We start from the raw sequence: 23,826 nt of genomic DNA on the forward strand, positions 1-23,826 counted from the left end.
GTTTGAAAGTGGCAATAAGTCGGTAAGATTGAGGGCAAATGACTATCTATATCCATTCTTTAATCCCCATCAACTTTCTGAACAACTTACTTTCTTCTAATTTAAAATGAACAACAAATCATAAAAGAAACCAAAAAAGAACAAATAAGCAAAACAAAACAAGACTAGAAACAATATCTCTATCTAACATATCAATACTTAAATAATCCTTTCTACATCTTAATCCCATCAACCTCCCCCAACAACTTATTTCCCTCTAATCTAAATCCAGGAAAACCAATTTCTTAATAATTGGTTCCATCAAGAATATCTTCCAAATCATAACCCCCTCACCTACGCCCATACAATACCAAGACAAGAGACAATCTAATAAAAAATTTCAATCATTTAGGTGTTTATTTATTTATGGTGGTATAGTTTGAGAGTGGTCGTAAGTCGGTAAGATTGAGAGGGGCAAATGGGTGAGCAGCAATTGGGTTCCATCACTTTCAGAGAGGTGCAGGAACGACTCCTGTGGAGTGCGGTCACACAAAATCTTGCGCTAGATTTAGTGTTTGGCAGCGTGGGTAAAAGCAGGAATGGATCTCCGTACGACCGCCCAATCCCGTTGCAACTTTCCATATAAATCCGTGCTTTCATAGCAGCACTGAGCAAGGCTGTCGTTGAGCAGTCAAATCACCCCACTTTCTTCTCTCTCTGCAACTGCACAGTGCACACACCTCTGGAAATTTTAAGTCAAGTCACATCACAGGAGACGGACAGCTGCCCTTGCTGCCATTCAATTATAATACCTCACTGATTAAACTTGGCAAGTTTAACACCGCCTAAAATGAGTCTAACTATAGCCCTCACCCCATATATATAATGGGAGGGCTTTCAATGTTCTGGGCATCCATCCATCTATCTGCTCGCTAGGTAGATAGATAGATAACTTTTTATTTCTTTTGCCTTCCTTGCCCGTCTGTCGGCTATTTTATTCTTTTTTTTCTTTCTGCCCTTGCTTTGAAAAAGAGGGAGCCCGCACTTCCATGGATGCCAAAGGGGCATTTACAGTTCTCTACTTAGTAGGAGACAATCGGTGGGTTTCAGGTATGAACAATTTGTGCGTATTTATATATTTATATTTTATGCTTCTTTAAATGATTGGATTTGTTCCTTATTCTTCCTTGTAGTAGTAGGTATCTGCTGGGTTTATGGGTTTATGGGTTTTTAGGTCTCATACACACTGCTTTTTAATTTCTTGTTTATTCTCAGTTGGTTTCTGATACAACCCTATTTTTAATCTTTTTTAAGCTTTGGCTATGGCTAAGCTTGGTTCTATTTGTGTCCTTACAAATCTATCGCTAGATTTCCCTGTAAACTGTGGATACTGTGATTTGTTCTTCATATTTCTAGGGTTTTCGATCACCCATTCTCTTTTTCTTCTTCTTATTCTTCAATATGTTTGGCTAATTTTCTTTTGTGTTAAATCTTTGTTCTTGGCATTGTGAATGCCTTGAGCTTTCTTTCTGTTTTGTTTATTAATTTGCAGTATCAGATTGTCGGCAGACTTTTACAACTTTCAGATTACTGACAACTTTCTTTGTCTCTTTAATTTGCTATTTTTCTTTGTATAAGTGTTTCTGAAATCTTGATTTGGACTGCTTTTCTTTGCGTTAGATTCGCTATTTCAGATTGTAAATGTTCTTCTGCTTCCTTTCCCTTTTCATTTCCATATTTGTACCTTTTTACTTTCATCTGCAATTTCTAATCTGTAAATGTTCTCAGACATTTTTATCTTTTTGTGTGGTTGTTTTGTGATTTTAACGTTCTAGATTACTGACAACAAATCTTAGGACCTTTCTATAGCTCAGGAAAGTAGATATAATGGGAGTTTCTTCTGGGTTTTCTCACATTCTTATTGCATTTTTTGTTTTGGTCATCTTGGATATAGTGGAAATCTTAAAAGTTGTAGATCTTAAAATCCGTAGAATTGGCTTTGTTGGGTTAGAAGTTTTGTTTCTTTGTGTAATTTGTGGATTTGCGTCTTCACCGACGTAGAATACTCAAATTAAGTATTCCCAGAGATGCACAACGTATTGCTAATGCACCACTTATCTTGTCTGGGTTAAGATTGCATCTGGATTTAATTTAATTTTTTGTTTTTCAATTAACATTTCACACCTCTCTTCTTGATGATGGATCACTGGTGTCATAATCTAAACATTTTGCAACATTTTGTATTCTTAGCATTGATGGACTGAATGTAATCGAAATTTTGCATCACTTTTTTGTGTTGATGGATATAAGTGTAACAATTGAATCCAGAAACAATCTTATCTATTCAGTAACAACTGTTGAAAACTCATACCAACTACTGCAATGTTTCCATAGATTCTTGAGGCTACATAATATCCATCAAGATCTATAAATGTATGAAAAGAACTATATAGACAGCAATATATATGTTAATACAATTCCTAAAAGCCTAAAAGGTTAACATCATGTAAAGCCTTTCACTGTAAGTTTTTTGAAATGTCAGGAAACCTAAAACTTCTGATACTAATACCTTGTATATGTTACAGGGGTCTTATGGAGGCAAGTGAGTGAATTTCCAAGCGTATGGATGAGGTATGTTGTTGGAATATATTGGTAGAGCTCCTTTGATACCAATCAAAGGCTCTGTGCCAAATTAATTCAACTGCTGATTTATGCATTTCACCATCCTGCCCATGTTCGTACATTGCATTGCAGGCTGGTGGTGTGCATAACGCTGGAGTCGTGTTAATTGTGTACTGCCCTTGTTTGGTTTGAAGGGAGCTCTACAGTATTCCCTTTTCTTTGATCAAATTAGGGTTTATAAGTAACTCCTAGTCACTGAAATTTTCTTACCAGAGCATTCATTTAATTGCGTACCATTTTCTGTTTTGTTTAACATATGATAGTAATCAGTTTTTATTAACATATGATAACAGATAATAAAAAACAAAGTCTTTGTTATTTTCAGTTCTGTACTTGCTCTCTCTACATTCTTTTCTAATGATTCTTTACAAAATCTGGAATTAGTCTGTAAGCTATCTTCTCCTAATTAGAAGCGAATCACACAAATTATAATTTTTTTTTATCAGCGATAATTAAGAAATAAACAGATTGGTTGGTGTAGAAGGGGCCTCAAGTTTTGGGTGGAGATACAATGGTATTTATAAGGAGGAGAACTCTATATCTGCGATTCTGCAGTATATGTCTGATCTATTTAACTTGAAAAATTAGAATTGATATGGATCAGAGGTCTAATATTGATTTGAGATATGGATCAGAGGTCTAATATTGATTTGAGATCAGAGATCAAACAAATGAATGGCAAATTTTTAATGAAGTCGATGAGACTAAATGATCAAAGGGATCAAAAGGAAAGTCTCTCAGGCAAAAGTCATTTTGTTATGATGCATAGCAGACTTCATTATGGTTCCGAGCAAAATCTTAAAAAGGTCCACAAGTCTCTAATACAAGCAAAAAGGTTAACATTTGGTACAATCATTGTGAATCTGTAGGTATATAGGTGATACCTTACAATAGTTACAAGGAGTTAAATGATGTCCTTAAAAAGTTTTACAAGGAGGTAAATGATGTCCTTATTTGAATTACAAGATGCGAAGAAATATTTTAAAATATAAAATCATAAATGTACTTTAGTTCTCATACCACCTCTTCCATGATTTTGTCGATAAATATGTCAACAAGTGTAGGGACATTGCTTTACAAAATCTTTCATGTAATATCCATTTGTTATTGAACATGATCTATTGAAAGTGTTTTTATTTCAAGCCAATTTAAAGAAAATAGATAGCAGTTTGCCTAAGTTCGTTTGAAGTATCCCTTAACATGCCTTGGAATGGTCTTAAGGTTTTTTTAAGACACTTAAGTATATTTTGGGGGTTTAATTCAATAATTCACAAATCATCAATAGTACAATGACTTCTTACTATTTGTGCACTTAAGTAGATATTATGTTGATTTAGTGGGATTTTAAATTGGTAGTTTGAAATGACATCATTATAATTTTATATTTTTAGTGGTAGTGAATATGTGGTATTTGTATATATTAATTTTTTTTGTTTGTTTTATGTGAGATCTAGGGGAAGAGGCCAATAGACTTTGTAGTTAATTTTGTGCATTTCAAGTTCCTAAATGATTTATTTAATTTTGATGATTCATGTTTGGTTGGCCTTGTATATTGTTTTGGTGGTTGGGTAGTTATGATTGGGAGATTCATTATGCATGCAAGGATAAAAAATGGTCATTTTGAGTAGATAACCTATATATTCTCTTTTGCCTTTTAATCGTTTGTGATTTGACCACCACAAAATTTGCACAATTGATCTAATATATATGTACAAATACTTGGATAATTGTGCATAAGTACCAATAAAGTTGTACAATTGATCTAATATCGAACAATTTGTTTTGACAATTGAGTATTCAAAAGGATGGCTATTGGCCCACTAGATGATCTTTTTAGTGAGCTTTTAATTAGTGAAATGTAATGAACGATAATTGGAACATGGGTGGAAATTGGATCATTGCCTATATCTTTAGAATGATTTAATATATTTTTGTAGTGTTATTAGAATAAACTAAGTAATTGCAAAATTGATAAAAATTATAAGAATATAATAATTACGAATATGATTAAATTCCCTTTGTGAATAATTACACATATATTGCTATACACACTCTTATGGGGATGTGGCTAATTTGGCTCCAAAATTGTTGACTAATTTGTGTTATACATAGTCGAAAAATGAAAGATATAAAGATATAGCTAGTTTTGTTGAGCATGGTCGAGATTTGTAATTTTTGACTTGTGTGTTATGCGGAAATCATGGCGTTTTTAGAGCCAGATTAGCTACAACCTCTTATGGTACTATACTTGTTAAACTTTCATTTAGGGTTTGTTATGAGATTTGTTTGTTTTTGTGGTATTCCATTTGTTAAACCTTCCCTTAGAGTTTTTTTTATGAGATCTCTATGTTTACAATAGAGTAGGATGTTTTTAAAAGGCTTACTACAATGAATAAGTAGTTACAAAAGTTTCAAAGAAAATAATTATTTTGAATACAATTAAACATCTAGCATAATTAAAAAAAAAAAACTTAGCTTATTTTTAGTATTGATTTGAAATATTAATTGCTCTAGTATATGCGCACATTTGAAAAATTACTCCTTTAAAGTGAGCATCATTTTTTGGGCTAATATATAAGACAAACATGAAATGAATTATTATTATAGAAATAATTGTTTGATTAAATATTTTGAGTATATCTCATATAGAATAATTATACAATTAATGTTTATGATTTAGTGTTGATATAGATTGTATGTGTATTATATTTCAATTTTTATTTTTTAGTCTTGTAATTTATATATATTTTAAAATTAAAATTAGATAAGAATTGAATTGTGAAAATATTATGCAAGTAAATAATAATATCTTACTAATAATGTGATCGAAGTGAATTGATTGATAAGGGAAGTCATCTTGATGAGTTTAAAATGATGCATATAAAAAGAAAATTTGATTTTGAGTGATTTTAATAAACATTATTTATTTATAAGTGTAATAAGTGCAAAAATTTCAAAACAATTTTGAGTCTTTTTGGAAGTGGGATGATTTATGATGAATGAGGAGTAAATGTTGGTTAAAATATCTTATGGTCTTTAATGTGTATTTGTAATTAAGAAGGAATAAAAATTTGGATGTTTCATGGTTCTAGGTAAAATTAACATTATATGTAAAAGTAACTATGTTATTCTCTTCACAATGACCAAGCTTGGCGAGATTTTATATGTTTTCTAAATAGTGGGAGATTTAAATTTTGGGCTAAGGGTTTAGCTTGTAGCTAACGAGTTTATAAAGTTGAAATGATCATGAGTAGGGTTAGTTTCTTGGATTTAGAAGAGTTTAAAACAAAATTTAAGATTTTGTTTTTTGAACTTACAAAAACTCTGTGACAAACAATGTAAGATTAAACAAATGAAATACATTGTTACATGATGGATCATATATATATATATATATATATATATACTATTTCATTAGAAATTTAGTTTTAATAAATGACACTGAGAAAAGTCTATGATATACAAAGTAAGATTAAACAAATTAAATACATTGTTATGCAATTAGAGAAAATTCAAAGGAAGGATGTATCATCCTACTTAAATCTTTAGTAACCCTAGTAACGAGAAATAATGGCAAGACCTAATTAAGGAAATTTGTCACTTTTAGGTTTGTCAAACTATTTGATTACATACTAATTCATAAAAAAAAAATTATATTAGAAATCGAGAGAATCTAGAACAAGGAGGCCAGGCCTCAACAAAACAAAGCTGTCACCGCCACAGGACAGCCAACACCAAAGTAACAATAGGGTGCGTAATCCGCACAAAAGAGTACTAACAAGCTAATTGCATCATGAGAAATCAACAAAAGCATCAAGAGAGGGTGTCGTCATGGGGTTCAATCCATGCCACCCATCCCTGAGGTCCTTCCATCCAAACAATGGTCTTTTGACTCTGAATTTGTGCTAGCATCTCAACTTGGGCAGAGTAGGGCTTCCTGTTATCTTTAATTTCGTTGTTCAGCTTCTTGAGAGCCTCCTCAAAGGAGGGTAGGTCGTCTTCGTTGCGCCTCCATTCATAACCATCCTTCATCTCATTGATGAACATGGTGGCATGACCATCCTTGAGGAACCTCAGGAGCTTGTGCCTCTCAACATTCATAGTAGAGGCAACTTGCATGGCAATTTTAAAGAATGTGAGTCTTCGAAAGGATTCAGTAAGGGCCCTGGCTTGGCCTTCAAACCTATCAGCATTCCTAATTTTCCAAATATACCAAAGAATATTGGCAGATAAATTAAACAAAAAGACATTAGCATCCTTTTTCAATCCTTTAATGTGCATAGAAATAATTTCCAGAGTATTCACAAGATTAGGGATAGAAAAGCCAAACATTAACTAGATTTCTTTAGCAATGGAGCAATCAAAGAAAATATGCGTGTCAGTCTCACGGAGTTTACAAATAGAGCACAAATCATTATTGTCATAATTCCTTCGAAGAGGAATTCTATTAAGTATCATAAGCCATTTAAAGCACTTGATTTTTGGCTCGATCGAACTTTTCCATAGCATGTTGAAGGTCTTTTGCCACTGCATAACAGGCAGATCAGAATACCATAAGATGTTAACATGTTTAATGATGGAAGCCTCATAAGCTAGGACAGAGTAAATGTTACGAGCCTTGATTTTAGCCAAAATAGTACCATTAGCGCATTTAAAAGATAAAAATCTATGAGAATCGACATCACAATCTTTAGGAAGACCAAAATCAATACAAGCTTGCTTAATCATGTTGTAGGTTAAATTTTGAGTAGGGGGGAGGTTAAATTTTGAGTTGAGATCTTCCCATGTGATAAGAGTATCATGATCCAAAATGTCTATAAGGATCTTACCATGAGGATCTCTCGCCATGAGTCAGGTTACCATTGTTGACACTAGTGTTGACCAAAAACCCCCTACCATGTTCCCAGACTTTCCAAATAGACTTGAACACACAAGTGCCCTGGATAGAAACAGGAAAACCACCACCCACAAGGTTCGTGAGAGGTAAGCCCTTCCAAGACTTAGCATTCTTAGGGACAACCCTCTCAATATTGTGTCTGATTAATACCTTCCAAGGTTCCTGACCTTCTAGAGAATGGATGATCCATTTAGCCGCAAGGGCAATACCTTGTATCCTAAGATCCTTTAATCCAAGGCCACCAAGAGATTTCTCAGTATGTCACCACTTCCAGTTAACTGCGTGTAATTTGTTACTACCTTTGCCATCAGACCAAATGAAGCGTCTAACAGCGTTTTGAATTTCTAATATCTGATAGTTGCTAAACATCCAAGTAGAGGAGTAGTAGATATTATAGGAAGAGAGGATTTTTTGGCACACTTGAACCTTGCCAGATAGGGAGAGGAATCTATTGTTCCATTTACTAAGTTTCTTATCAATTTTCTCCTTAACCCAAAGCCACATATCTTTGAGGGAAGGGGACACCGAGAAAGGAACTCCAAGGTATCTAACGATTTTGTTAGGACCGCCCCATTGGTAGCCAAGTTGTCCAAACCAGTCAGGGGGGTGATCCATCCAGCTAAGGAAGGTAGACTTGGTCTGGGAGATCCGAGCTCCTGAAATTGCCTCAAAGCATTGGATTTTAAGGTTAAGGTTATCCATGTTTTGCTTGGTGAGCTCAAGAAAAAGAGTTGTGTCATTGGCAAACTGAATATTCATCAATTCATTATCATCAGGGAGCCTAACCCCATTAACCTTTGGGGAGAGGGAGTTATCCCTAAGGAGGTAGAATAAAGCATCAGAAGCAATAACAAAGAGAGCAGGGGCCAAGGTGCATCCCTGTCTAATGGACCGAGAGAGCATAATGGAAGAGGAGAGGGAGCCATTAACATCAATCTGAGCAGAGACATCTTGAAGGAGGACCTTGACATAAGTACAAAATTCACTAGGAAATCCAAAGGCTTCAAGCATCGTAATAATAGAGTCCCATTCCACCCTATCATAGGTTTTCTTAAAGTCAAGGAGGAACATAGCAGTGTCTTGACCAAAAACTTTAGACCATTCCATGGCTTCCCAACTTGTGATGAGATTTTCCAGAACATAGCTACCTTTAATGAAGCTGGTTTGGGTGGGGTAGATAAACTTGGGCAGGATCTTTTCCAGTCGGACGGCCAACATTTTAGCCAGGATCTTATAGGACACATTGAGAAGGGTAATGGGTCTCCAGTTCTTAACGAGGGCCTTGTCACCATCCTTGGGTATGAGTTTAATAATGCCCTTATTGATAACATTCCCAGGGGAACCCTTACCCAATGCCTCATTATATATGTCAAGAAGATCAAAGCAAATCTAGTTAATGTTGGCTTTGTAAACTTATTTGGGAGCCCATTAGGCTCGAAAGCTTTGTCATTGTGGGGGGAGTTGATGGCTTTATGAGTTTCATCAATTGTGAAATTTTGTTTAAGGAGGCAAGATTCTCCCTCGGAGATCCTACAGGGAATGATGGATTTGCATTTAAGTTTGAGGGCCTTGGCAGCCTCAGAGTCTTCAGAGGTAAAAAGTTTTTGGTAGAAGAGGGTAAAGGCTTCTTTAATGTTGTCCAAATCAACAATCTCTTGATTATCAACAATAAGTCTATCAATCTTTTCTCGGTTTTGCTTATGTTTAAGCCGATTATCGCCAAATTGGAGCCAATGGCTATGGGCTCTAATCATGGCCCCCTTGATCTTAACTTGCTGATGTAATCTAAGGGCATCCCTAGTTTTCGCCACTTGGTTGGCAAGGTCAGGGCAGGAAGGAGTCAATTGAATTTCATTTTCAAGGTGAAGCAGATTAAGATTAAGAGTCTTTTCCACAAATCTGGAGTCTTTGGTCCTTTTTTGACCAATAGTTTGCAGGAGTTTTTGCCAGGAAACAACATTATAATTCCACCTATCAATATGCGAAGCTAAGTTCTTATTATCCTTATTTAGGAGTCTGATGAGGTTAATGGCAGCAAGAACATCAAGATCTTTCAGTAAATTAGTGTTAAGAATGAACTTCTTAGGCCCCACCACATTAGCAGGTAAGGAGTTAGCAAGTTTGATGTGAGCAGTAATAGGGTGGTGATCCGAGAGTAAAAGGCCAGACAACAACAGAATTGCCATGGTTACTAGGGATAAATGAAAAAACATCTTTATTGGCATAAAAAGGGTCAAGTCTACAATAAATTTTATTACAACCTTTTTGGAAATTGCACCAAGTGTTCTAGAGACCCCTTGTATCAGCATTATTACCAAAAAGAGGATCAAACAAGGTTTTCTTAAATTTCATTCTATCCCAATTGGATTTTTCAGAGCCTTTCCATTCATTAAAAAATCATAAAAATTTTAGTGTAAATATATGACACTTAGAAAAGTCTGTGCCACATAATGCAAGGCTAATAAACAAATGAATAAATTGTTATGCAATTATAGCAATTCCAAATTAAGGGTGGATCATCCCTACTAATTGGGAGGTCTTCACCATCACAATGCACTCACATCTAGAATGAAACTTTTTCTTTTGATTTTTTCATCTTCAGCAATTGTAGTAACAAGAGAAATAATAAGAAGATCGAATTAAGATAACTCCTCATTTTTAGGTTTGTCAAATTATTTGAATTGAAGGTGGAAAGTAGAAAAAAGTGTAATCATATAACTAAAAATTTGAACATTCAAATAAATAAATAAAAGATTATTTTAAAATTGATCTATTATTGTAATCTCAAACAATAAATTCTAATGATAGACATATTAGCCTTCAAAAATATAATAAATTTAAAATACATAATTATTTAAAATCTTTAAATTGACATATTAAAGATAAAATTATTAATCAAAACCCTAAATTTTGTTTTGTTAAAACTGTAAGTAATTAACCTTACCCATAAACAGACAAGTCTACATTCTAAACTTCAATAATGAAATCTTTATCATACCAACTATGATTAAGTGATTACATCATCTAATATTCTAGCCTTTATTACAATAAACATAAAAAAATCACAGTAGATTTAAATATAAATTAAAAAAATGCTCTGTCTTGCCATGGAAAAGATGAAGGTTTTTGGATTTGACGTTAATTGCTATTTAATCTGCACTTCCTATCATAATCTACTACGACAAATTCCACATCTATTCAATGAAGATAATTTAAACAGTAATCAAACTGTACCATCAAAATATAAAAAATATTAAATAACAATACATAAATTAATCAACAATGAAGTTTGGTAAATGTCATAAAAAAAACCATGTACTCGAGGACAAATACTGTAATGCATAATGGGAAGATTTCGGATCTGATTCGATCCAAGTAAAAATTTCCCCTTGCTATCATGGCTGCCTCTGTCTATTCCAATCTTAATTGCACAAAACCCAAAATATTCGAAAGTGAATTGACAAGACCCACCAGACTGATTTGATTAAATGGAATGAGGTTTTTCCACTTGGTCTGCAGAATCAGAGATGTAATAACTCATTAGGTTGGGGAAAATGAAGAGAGAACATCTCGAAGTCTATCAAGTTTCAGTTGTTACTGGTGGGGAATTCAACCATTAAGATCAAACAATGTAGTGAAAGTAATGATTGTTGTTAGTCTTTTATTTGTTGTTGGAATGTTCATTCAGTTATTGATTATTTCAAGATTAATCCATCTTTGATTCAAGTATGATTTATTTTTTAATATATTTTAAAATTAACTTTATAAGGTCCAAAAGGAGACTCTTCACTCATTTTCGAATCAGGAATGTAATAATTCACTGTGATGGGAAAATGGAAGAGAAAACATCCAGAAGATTATTATTTGTTGTTCGGGATGTTCTATCACTGACCTATTGAATACTAAAGATCGATTTATCTTTGATTCAAGTGTGACTTTTTTCTCAATATATTCTAAATTAAACTTACAAGATCTAAATGAGGCTCTTCAACTTGTTTTGCAAATTAGAGATGTAATAACTCACCAAGTTAGGGAAAATGGAAGAGAAAACATCCAGAAGGTTATCTTTCTATCTAGAAAGATACAGTTGTTATTGGTGGAGAATTCAATTATTAAGATTTAAAAAATGTATTGAAAGTAGCCATTGTTGTTAGTCTTTTATTTGTCGTTGGGATGTTCTATCACTAAAATATTTGATTACTTCAAGATCAATCTATCTTTGATTCAAGTATGACTTATTTCTCAATATATTCTAAAATGTACTTACAAGATCCGAAAGGAGCCTCTTCAACTTGTTTTGCAAATCAGAGATGTAATAACTCATTGATTTGGAGGAAATGGAAGAGAGAAGGCCTGGAAGATTATCTCTCTATCTAGAAAGATCCAATCGCCTTTGGTGAGGAATCAATCATTTTTTCCTACTGCTGTGATAGATAAAAATGTAGAGATCTTCTTCAAATCTGATGGTGTAGAATTTGTTGTTTGTTCTTTATTTGCTGTTGGAATATTCTACCACTGAATTACTGATCAATAAGAGAAATCCATCAGACTGCTGTGATTGATAAAAATATGACGATTCTGTATAAATCTAATAATAAAATGTCTTTTGTTTGTCACAATTGAAATGCTCTACCACTAAATTACTGATCACTTTTAGAACCAATTTCCAAATGTGACCAACAGAAATTAACATCTTTGTTGATTGCTTATTGAAAAAATGAATGGTTACGACTTATCTAACAAAAATATCTGTCTATTCACTTCTGCAGCACGGAAGGGGGGAAGGGCCTGAGATTAGGTTTTCGAGATCTGAAGATGCAAGTGAAATGATTGAATGGTTGTCGGTGTGGGATTAATGAACATGGTCTTGCAGTTTTTGTTTGTCGGAGTCTGACCTACCTACCCTTGGATAAGATGTCTGACCCAGTCATCCCGCAAAATGCGGGTAACCATGATTTAGCATCATTGTATTGAGGTAGAGTTGAATTTAATGAAAAAATTGTTAAATAACCTTTACGTACGTCTACTAGAGAAGGCTTACCTGTAAGAAGATCTTGAATTCGGGCTTGATGGAGCCCAGTTATGCCTGGGACAGGCGCTGTGCTTAAGCCCAGAATTACCTAGATCTTATGCAAAACCTAGAAATGCAAGTGCATTCTTCAATTTAATCAATTTAATCAAATCAGTGAATAGCAAAATTTTATCTATAAAATAGATTATTTCAAATTTCGATATTTTTGAGTTGGTGTAATGGTGAAGAATTTGTATTCTTGAAAGACGGTCACAAATTCAAATCTTGTAAAGTAGGGTATTCCATGTCTCGTTTGTACCATAGTTAGGTGCTTCTTGCATGGAGTATGCAGCAGTCTTAGACATTATGAGTCACATGTAGACCCAAAAATAGATTGCTCAGTATCATGGAATACAAAAGGATCCATACCAAATCATCTAAATCCTTTTTGAAAACACAAAACAATAGATGCTATGGAATGTTTTTCTCAGATTGGCTCCATGTCTCAATCTTGCCAGCTTGATGGTGAATCAATTTTTTTTTGGGTTGTTTTGATTAAGTAAACGCAGGTATTTGAAAGGTTCCCGAACCTTGAACAAGCCAGGAGAGAGAACTGCTAAAAAAAGTGCCTGGTCACTTCAAAAAAACAAAATGAACCCACCAAAAGGGATCAACTAAACACAACATTACATAATAAAGTATTTCGGTACAGACAACAGAAGGAAAGCATAAAGACAACAAATAGACCTAAACAGGGACAGCAATAGAAACTAAATACTATTCATAATTTCCTCAGCGTGAACAACCATTTGTTTCATGCTGTTCGTTGAGGTCTTCAAATCCTCCAGCTCACGACCTTCGATGTTGCATTTTTTCTTTGTGTTCGCTCTGGTCCTCCTTTCATGCCCTTTCTTGTTCAACTGCTCTTTATCACCATCCTTTTCTGCATCATTCTCGAACCTGTTAATAAGGATGTTCATGTTGTCCATCGAGGATTTGAGGATTTGGAAATTTTGGTCGACTATCTTCTTTACATTGAGCTCCAGCTTGTCAAATCTGGTGCTGAAATATTTCATTTTGTTTTCCATTTCCTTAGGATCTCCCATCTGGTTGACCTTTTTCTCCGTTGCCATATTTTTTCCAACCATACATTCAATAGCTTGTGTATTATGCAGAACGGCTACCAGTTCTTTAACATGTTTCGCCAAGGGCTTGCCACCAACTGTAATTCTTGCAATGGCTTGTGTATCGGTTTTCAAACTGTTAACATCCTTCACCATAGTAGCAATGGTCTCACAGAAGGCCTTAACAATGTCTTTGTCACCATTGTCACTTTTATCACCTTTTTCCTCCTTATGCAGATTCGTGGTATTCACGGTCTCCAAATTATCCATCACCGGGTTACCCTCCCCTTCTTTATCTTGACTATCAACCACCTTGTTTTCTTTAGCCTCCTCTTCCGATTCAATCTGAACATGATTGAAGTAGGAATTGTTCCCCTTTTTAATGTTCTTTTTCTGAGCCTTCTTTCTAGTGGTTTTTCCTTTATTTTTTTAGCAGATTTTTCCTCAAGGGATTCAGTTGCAGAGTTCGACGTATCAGAGTCCACAATAATCCTCCTTTTCTTGGCCCTAATCCTCCCTTTCTTGCTAGTTTCCTCCGACTCTCCCTCAGTTTCTGAGTCAAAATTAAAACCACTATCCTTACTTTCTGTAGTTTCATCTCTAGCATTTTTGCCTTTGATAGGCTTTTCAATGCACTTCCCCTTTAGCATTTTATAAACCAGGACCATAAGCCCTTGGTGAAGGGCATGATCACCTTTAGGATCCCTCTGGATTTCCTTTATGGCGTGATCCATAGAACAGGCTAGGTAATAGGGAAGGCTAACCCTTTCTCCATGACGAAAATGATTAAGAAGAGCGAAATGATGCCCGTAGGCCCTGGTAAACCTACCGTCTAAGGTAATGTATTCAATAGAAGCGAAAAGAACAAACCTCCAAGGCTTGCAAATTCTCTTCGGGGAGTGGTAGGAATTGTCAATTTTGATCATCTTTCGCCTCTCTCCATCCGTAACTGGAAACTTTTCTACAACTTTGTCAGATATTCCTTTGTCCTTGTAACATTTCATACCTTCAGTAGACATCCCCGTGGCCTCGACAATAACCTCTTCGTCGACATTCATCATCTGTGAGCCAATCAGAATTTTTCCATTTTTCCAGTTCTTGATGAAGTAAGAAGTAATTGTGGGGTCTTTCCCACTTAGTCGTTCCATGAAAACATTCATTCCTCCTTGCTGGAGGATATCCCAGACTTCATACTTCATCATTCTTTCTCCAGTCCGAGTAGGAAGTAGGTTCAAATCTCTTCTTGTTACCTCCCATTTTTCCAGCTCCTTCCTTGCAGTTCCTTCTCTTGATTTGATCACTTCCCCTCTGGTTTCTGTGGTTATTCTTTGAGAGCGCCCAGAATCCATGCCAATTAATTATGATAAGACACCTATTTAAAATTTCATGCCAATTTTTTTTTCGGTTGTTTTGATGCCCTTAAACAGTAAAAAAATGACCTTGAAGATAGGTATTTTCTTGAATGATTTGTCATGATGCATATTATGTATAGCATGGTTATTGAGAAGAGCCCAAGAATGGATGGCTTGCCTTTAGAATTTTATTAGGCACTTTTTCCTTGAATCACTTTATGTTCATTTAGGAGTTGAAATTGGTACTTGGGGGATTGTTCTTAATTAGGGACTTATCAATCTCATTCCTAAAGGTAAGGATGAAGACATCATGGTTGGTTGGTGGTCCATTATCTTGCTTGATGTTTCCTACAAGATCATTGTGAAAGCTTTGGTGTGTAGAAAACAAATTATTATCTAGTTGACTGAGTAGTTAAAGCAAATAAGGTTTTTAGGTGGTAGATTCATTTGATACAAGTTAATTTAGCTCATGAGACAATTGAATGGGCCCAACAAACTGCTTAAGATGCTCTTATTATCAAGTTTGACTTCAATAAAGTATACAATCACATTTGATGGCTCTTCATTCTTAACATAATGCAATGGTTCAGGTTTGGCCTTAAAATTTGTGCTCAAGTCAAAATGCTATTTATGGATGCTAATGCTAGATGCATAGTTAATAACTCCTTTTGCCTTCAATTCTCCCTTGATAGATGTAACCACTAAGTTTGCCTTCTTACTCCTATTTTCCCGTGTGGTTGATGCTCTTAGATATTTATTGTTGATCCATGTCACCACTTTTCCAAATAATACCATTGCTCTCAACTCACATTTTGTTGATGACAATACATTTTTTATCCACGACCTAATATATGAATTGAAAATAACTACTGACACTTGAGACCTACTTGTGCCACTTTAGGGTTCAATTAGCTATGCATAAAACTAGGTTTATTATGGCATGCACCAACATCCATCCATCATTGATCCCAAGCAAGTGGAGAGAAGTGAAACATGGCTCCATCTCTAGGTATCTTGATATTCCCTTTGGTGTTGGTGTGCCTCTCACAGACATGCGAATGACTTTTGAACAACATCAAAGGTAATTTCTTGAACTAGATTAATATATATTTTAGCTATGGTTGGTTACACTAAGTGACAAAGAAAGTTATGGTGGTTAGTCATGTTTATATCTCCTTTTTCTTGCTACCTTCCAAGAGACGGTACAGTTAATTGGCACAAATTATTAGTTGTTTCTTATGCGCCAAATAGGGGGTACAACAAGAGCTTTCCCTCCACTTTAGTTTATTAAATGTTATAGGCTAAATAGGGGAACAAGAAGCGATTGCCTTCAACATCCTGGTAGCACTACATATAATCAAAGGGCAAAAGGGGCTAGGAATTGTTGACCCATACTCTCAAGGAATTTTGATAACTACTAAATAGGTAGTGGGGACATTGAAGGGATATGCACTCAAAAGATTTTTATTTAAAATTCATCTCTATTGGTTGTCCTTTGGATAGAGAAATATAGAATGACAAGCTTCTTCTAGCTCCTTTTTAAACTCTCATGTGTCCATACCTTTCACTTCCATTTGGAAAGCTTGGAAAATCAACTCAAAAAAATTATTTGGTTCAATGACTCCCCATGTCATGGTTTATGCTTTGCTTTAACTACTCAATCTAGTGGAATTGAATGATTCAACAAGATTAAAATCTTTTAGGTACCATCAATAGATCTAAAAGAAAACACCTTTATAAAAAGGCATCTAGGTTTTTCAAGATCTATGAGACTTTACCAAATTTAGATAGAGTTCGTTGTTGCCTACTTTCACCTTTCACCCTTTAACAAATAACTAGTCCTTGAAATTCAATAGTTGGCCTCTCTTTAACTTTTCAATTTAGAGCCTACAACCTGTCATGTCTACTTCTTGAATGAATAGAGGTGGCCTAATGCATACAATATCTAATTTCTCCTTAAAATAATATATAGACAACTTCTTCAATCACCATTTCTACCTATATTAAAGAAAAATAGAAATGCATTTTTCTTTGGTCAAGATGAAACAAGATTACTCTCCAAATCTAGAAGTCCAAGTAGATGCACAATCTAAATCCACAACATGGAAAGTCTTGCATTGTCAATATACCCATTGGTGCCTAGAATAAATTTGTCTTCCATCTCCTTGGGGGCCCCTTTTATGTTAAATTTGAGACTATAAAGAACAATTTCTAGTTTTGCAATCATACTCATAAGCTTTGAAATCTCCTTTTCTTCTCTCTTCTTGCCCTCTTTCCATATGATTGGTCTAGGAAATAGCTCTCGTTGACACTCCCCTATTATGTTAAAGTTGAGACTATAAAGAACAACTTCTAGTTTTGTAGTCATACTCATAAGCTTTGAAATCCCCCTTTCTTCTCTCTTCTTGCCCTCTTTCCATATGATTGGTCTTGGAAATGGCTCTCCTTGACACTTCTCCATCCCTTGATATTCTTTCCCACATATCTACATACATATTATTGTCAACTTCATGTGGAAATTTTTATGTTTGAGAAATCACTCTTTGTTTCCCCACTCTAGATTGAAATCTAAATGGTTTGTTTAAATTTTTTTCTCATTGGTGTGAATAGGGTTTAGCACCTAATTAGTTCCTTTCTAGGACTTATTGACACATAGGTCAAGTAAAAGTTATTCAAAGCACTCTTTATGCATACTTAAGATATTTATCTTTTTATGTTTTATGCTATATGATTATGACACTTGTTATAATCCTATGTAGTCTCATCTCACCTTGCTTTTAAAAGTAATATTTTATTTGTGCATTACACATCATCATACATCCTTTTGTATGTTTATATCATTATTTGGTGATATAACATTTTTTGTTGTTTCTCTTTTATATGGAAGAATATTTAGTGTTTTGCAAAAGATTGCAACTCTTACGAGTCCTTATTGTGACTTCTTGACATGGTATCAAAGATTCAATCTTGTAATTCCTTTCTCATATTTTTCACCTTATGTCACTCATATTTTAGAAATACATTTTCAGATTCGAAAAATACATAAACCAAAATTCATCCAAACCACTTAATCCTTCAACACTTGCTAGTTAGTCAATACTGAAACTACACTGAACGAACCTAAAATGCTAGTAACATAATATAATATTTTATTTCTAATTTTTATGACAAAATAGACTATTATTATAGCCATTATACATCTGCAATAGCTCATGCAAATATTAAATAACATCAATAAAACTACCAAATACATTGTTGGCAATCTCATTACAAAATGATCTAAAACATTGTCTAACAACACCAAAATATTCTTATGAAAGCTACAGGAAATAGATAATGCTTTGGGCTTTGATTTTCTAGAGAAACATAAAAAATATAATAAAACACCTGCAAAATACTAAATGCACACATGCAAACTCTCAGATGAAATATAAAAGCTAAATTTAGATTTCCATGAAGCTCTATTGCACTCCCTAAAAGAGAATGCCCTCTAAAATTAGAGGGGTTTCATCCTCTAATTCATGCAACTTATATGTTTTCATCAACATGATGTAGTTCTCATAGGTTTTTTTTCACAAAAGATTATTGTAGAACAAGAGTTCACACAATTCAAAATCAATGTTAAAATAGTAAAAGAACCATTATAAATCTCCAACCATAAATTTATAGATCTTAGGCCAAATTGGACATCCAAATCCCAATACCCATTTTTGGAGGTGTTGGAACCTTCAAATTTTGGAAATTTGAAATGCCTATTATGAGCATTTTGGTTGCAGCACTCAGAAACTCCCCTATCAAGACAGACTGAGTACCCTACTCTAGAAGGTGATATTTTGCAACTTATTGACCATCATGCAAAGTGTCTTGGTGTACATACTCACATGTTATAAGTAAAAGCATTTAACAAGCTAAAAACTTCCATGATTAGTTTTGATATGTTTTTGATGCCCTCAATTGGCGGCCTCTAGAAAAATATGTTGTTCGCACATTGTTAGGTTTGCCTATGTGGCCCACTTTACAGATTAATATTTCAAAGTAGTTGACATTTAAGGTAAATTTGGTTGGTATTTAAATTCTCCTTATATTTATGAACACCCTTGCTCTTTTTTATAACCTCACTTGGTCAAGTTTGATATTTTTCTCATGCCTAAAGCAAACAGGGTTTTGATAGATTTAATAGCTACATTTTTTGAAAGTTCTTGAAAGATCACCTTTGACTGCTAATATCTTGTAACCTATTGATTTTCATGAAATGCCCCTTGGAATTTATTTATTTATTTTTTCATATTCATAAGTGCACATGTTTAGTGCCATGATCATGGCTTGGTTTGGTATTTTTTTGGAGCCCAAGCTTTTCAAGGTTTAGAGAGTTTAGATGATAGCACCCTGTTAGAAATTCTCATGAGGCCACTTTTGACTTTCAATTATTTTCACCCCAGGATGAATTGCAGTGAACTAGTTGGTAATAGAAATCCTCATGATGTATGGCAAGGTGTATGCTTAGGTCCGAGGTCTCACTATTAGGTTTGATGGGTTTCCCGGGTAATGCTAGATGCAACATGCCTAGTTTTGTTACATGGAAAATATGTTAAAAATCATAATTTGAAGGCCTCCTATTATATGTTTTGATGCCAAATGTATGCAAACTCAGTTTCAGTGTAAGTTTGATAATATATAAGGGCCTAGTTGTTTGAAAACGATTTTTTTTTTAGCTAGGCCTACAAGGGGACCCAACTTACATTATGAGATCATGAGGATAATTAAGTTTGAGTTAAAGAAATGTTTGTTATGTAAATCATTTGATTTAAATATTAATACACAAAAGAGTGTCATGGTTTGGTAATGGCTACGCATTCTCATGGTTTCCTTGCTGGCTACATGCTGAAAAACCTATGAAGTAACGATGTTCATTGCTCTTATTATGATGATTATTTAAGTCATTTTATCGATTTAAATAATATTTAAAATAGTTTTTAATCAAACTATTTGATTATTAAGTTTGTATATAATTTGTTTTCATTATTGTCACCCCCGCTACCTTGCGAGACGAAAATGGTCAAAGCAAAAGAGCTCGTGGGAGCACAAGGTAATGATGGGACACACAGATGCATTTCAAGAGGACATCAATAAAGGTTTTAATTTTATTAAAATATTTTCCCCACTACCCCACAGGTTGAATAAGAGGGTACCCTAATATGATGCGAGAGCGCAGGGTATGTTTTGATGTATAAAATAAATAAAAAAACTTCTAAAGTTTCATAGACCTCACTGCCCTGCGATAGATTTAGGGCATGCTTAAGATGAGTGCGGGGGTGTGGGAACCAAACCCTAAAAATGCTATGCAATCATATTTCAAACAAGGGTGACAAAAGTATTTTTCATGCTGCAATTTTCAAGGGGGGCACATGGATTTTGTGATTGAGAAGATTAAATGAGCCAAAGATCATGGTTTTGGGGGCATATGCCATGGTTCAAACATAATTTGGCATTTTTTTGGGCATTGCGAAACAAATATATAATGTGACTGTGGAAGAGATATGAAATTATAAGCCACAACAGTCATGAGAAATCAGTTTCAGATGCTAGGCTTCTCCATTGTTCACACCATGATTGAGCAATCTCAAAGGATTATTTTCAGATTGGTGATGCCATTTTGGTCTTTGATTCTACGAAATATGTTGGAGGGAAATAAAATGCTAAATGTGAAACTTGAGCAGATGCAATTGCAGTAAGGATTGGTGAGTCAATGCTCATCATTTTGAATGTTTTGTTGTCAATGACCCATCATATGGCATTGAGAATTGTAGAGTAGCACGAGTTTAATCATTTGAGAAGCATTTTTGTGGTACTTTTGTAGCTAGAGTGCACTCCATACACTACGATGGCATAACACGCATTAAGTTGTGCAACACATCATTATGATATTTGAAATGCAATTTTGGATGAAGATTCCATGACATAATGGTGAGGCGTGAATACAAGATTGTATAGTTGCATGTGAACCAAAGTGGAAAAGGCCATTAGAGTCTTGCCTATGGTGTTCTATTTGTTAAGGTTTATCGAGTATTCTAAGGAGAATGTATTAGGTTTTTTGTGAGATTCTCTTCCATTTTTTAATTCTGGCTCGGAAGGTGACAACCCTCAAGGAAGTCTCACTGACATACAATAAGATTCGAACTATAATCCAGAATAAATGAACTGAAAGTATAACATCTCCAAATGCTCGATTATAGTTCCGGTTAAGCACATATGTCTACCCTGCAACACCAATCTCTCTTCAATCACAAAACTGAAAGATAGATCACTTGATTTCACATAAACCTCTCTCTGATAATGCTTACACAACCTTGACACCCAAAATACATGACAACATCACCTATTTATACAAATTATCAACCTTGACAACAAGGTCGGCTAAACCCTCAACTCACAATTACAAAATTATATCACACGATACAAAGATCGACCACCAAACCAATATAATGACTTAAATAGCATAGCATGGACCTAAATCAAATTCCCAAAGGCTCACTTCCATCGGAAATCATGCTAAGATCAACCACAACACGCTACATTACCAAGAATACTGCATAACACAAAGATCATTACCGATTGATAGAAACCATACAAAACTCACACAACGATCAATGCAGATCATCAAAATAAGTAGGACATGACTAGGAATCACCGACAAGCACGTTAGAATCATCAGAAATTGCTGAACCAACACCACTTATCAAATCTTCATCTGCCAACATCTGAAAGTCAAGAACACAACCAATCAACAACTGTCATGAAGAAAGAAAACTTGCAGAGAACAAAATCACGAACCATCTGAAATGAAGATACAAAAAGACCATCCCAAACAATATCCCAAAATCTCAGCACAAGATCTAATCACACCGAAATATATTGGAGGAAATACCGAACTCTGCAAAACAGTGATCAACAGAACAAAACTACAAAACTAAATCATAAGATCTTCCCAAACACACCAGAGCAAATTACAGGAATATGTTGACATCAATGACAACAACATATCCTAGCAGCAACAATGCCCAACAATCTCCAACAAGAAGATGTGGTGAATGTTTTCTTGAAGGTAAAAGAGATTGTTGAGGCTAGGTTAGAACATCTTTTTGGTCTCCTTATTGAAGTTGAGAAGTGTAAACAAAACCCTAATATTTTCAGTTCCTTATTTGAAGCAGTTGATGTGATAGTTTGAGTTTGAGTCTCTATTTGACAATGAACTCTTGGAAGACTTTGTTTCCAAAATTGAAGGACAAGTATAAGGGAATATTCCAAAAACGTAAGTGAAACATTCTTTCTTTTGCAATGCAAATTTTTGGTAACCTTTTTTTGTTGTTACCCTTTGTCCTCAATGTCAAAGAGGGAGAAATATTGAGGGGAGGGGAGAAATTCTAGGAAATAAGGAAGTATTATCTAAGGGGGAGTTATGACAAGTTTTCGTTATGATTGTTTTTCCATCAATGACAAAGGGGGGGTGGTGCAAGGGCACCTCTTCAACAAGCTAATCATGCAACTGAGGATGAAGAATAAGATCTTAGGGTCATTGTGAATGTCTTTTGTATGTGAACTTTTCATGTATTCAATAAAGACCCCACCATGTAAACCAATGTCACAAATTAGGCATCTTGATAAGCCAATTTGGACAATTTGGTCAATAGGGGTAGCAGGATGTTGTTTTGATGTTTGATAGGTTTTTAGGGTGTCTTAATGGTTTTTGGTTGATCCAAGTTGTGTGTATCCCAAGCTCGTGGTGTTTGACAACTTTTGTGTCCAAATGCAACTTTTGCAAGAAAAAGTGCAACTTGTCCACTTCTAGTTGTTGTAAGCCTCTCAACGGCTCCAACCTCTTCAAAATTTGGTTGGCAACCATTGGGGAAGGATATAAGCCTTGTGGACATGATTCCCAAGGTTGGTGTTATTATGGATTGAAGTTTGAAGACAATAAGATACTGAAAATTGAGTTTTTCTAGAAATTCCGAGTTTGCAAAGATTCTACGTCCTTGTACGGATTGGTTCTAACAAATATTTCACCAAAATGGATCTAAAGAGTGGATACCATCAGATTAGGATAAGGCCAAAGGATGAATGGAAAATAGCTTTTAAAACCAATGATGGGTTGCATGAATGGAAAGTCATGCCATTTGGGTTGTCCAACGCCTCTAGTACCTTTATGAGGTTGATGAATGAGGTCTTGGTGGAGTTCATAGGCAAGTTTGTGATAGTATACCTTGATGATATCTTGATCTTTAGCCACTCAAGGGAAGAGAACCTCAAACATGTAGATATGGTCCTCAAAAGGTTACATGAAGAACAACTAATGATAAATTTGGATAAGTGTTTGTTCATGCAGGATGAGATCATCTACTTGGGCTTTGTAATCTCACAAGGTGAGTTGAAAATGGACTAGGAGAAAGTAAGTGCTATACTGTATTGGCCTACACCTAAAACTATGAAAGATGTCCAGAGTTTCCATGGTTTAGAAAATTTTTATAGGAAGTTTATAAGGGGATTTAGTCATGTTTTTGCACCAATGCTTGACACCATAAAGGGAGGACAAAAGTGCAAGTTCAGTTGGACCAAGGAGGTAGATGACTCATTTGAAACTTTGAAGAAGAAAGTTGCAGAACAACCAATCCTTGCCCTACCAAACTTCAACAAGATATTTCAAGTGGAATGTGATGCAAGCCACATGGCTATTGGAGCAGTACTCAGTTAGGAAGGAAGGCTAATTGCCTTTTTTAGTGAAAAACT

At 34.7% G+C, this 23,826-nt stretch overlaps 1 long non-coding RNA gene across 2 annotated transcripts; it reads left to right on the plus strand.

Annotated features, from left to right (window-relative positions):
- Nucleotides 1–424: 424 nt before the first annotated feature.
- Nucleotides 425–12,976, plus strand: LOC131060518 (uncharacterized). Of its 2 annotated transcripts, XR_009364848.1 has the most exons (3): nt 438–1,089; nt 2,565–11,954; nt 12,328–12,976. It is a non-coding gene; the product is annotated as an uncharacterized LOC131060518 (long non-coding RNA). The 2 variants fall into 2 exon arrangements; XR_009110375.2 differs by lacking the exon at nt 12,328–12,976 and having other exon boundaries at nt 425–1,089; nt 2,565–3,803.
- The last annotated feature ends 10,850 nt before the right edge of the window (nt 12,977–23,826 follow it).

The sequence above is a fragment of the Cryptomeria japonica genome, chromosome 2, assembly GCF_030272615.1.
Source record: "Cryptomeria japonica chromosome 2, Sugi_1.0, whole genome shotgun sequence".
Taxonomy (NCBI): Eukaryota; Viridiplantae; Streptophyta; class Pinopsida; order Cupressales; family Cupressaceae; genus Cryptomeria; species Cryptomeria japonica.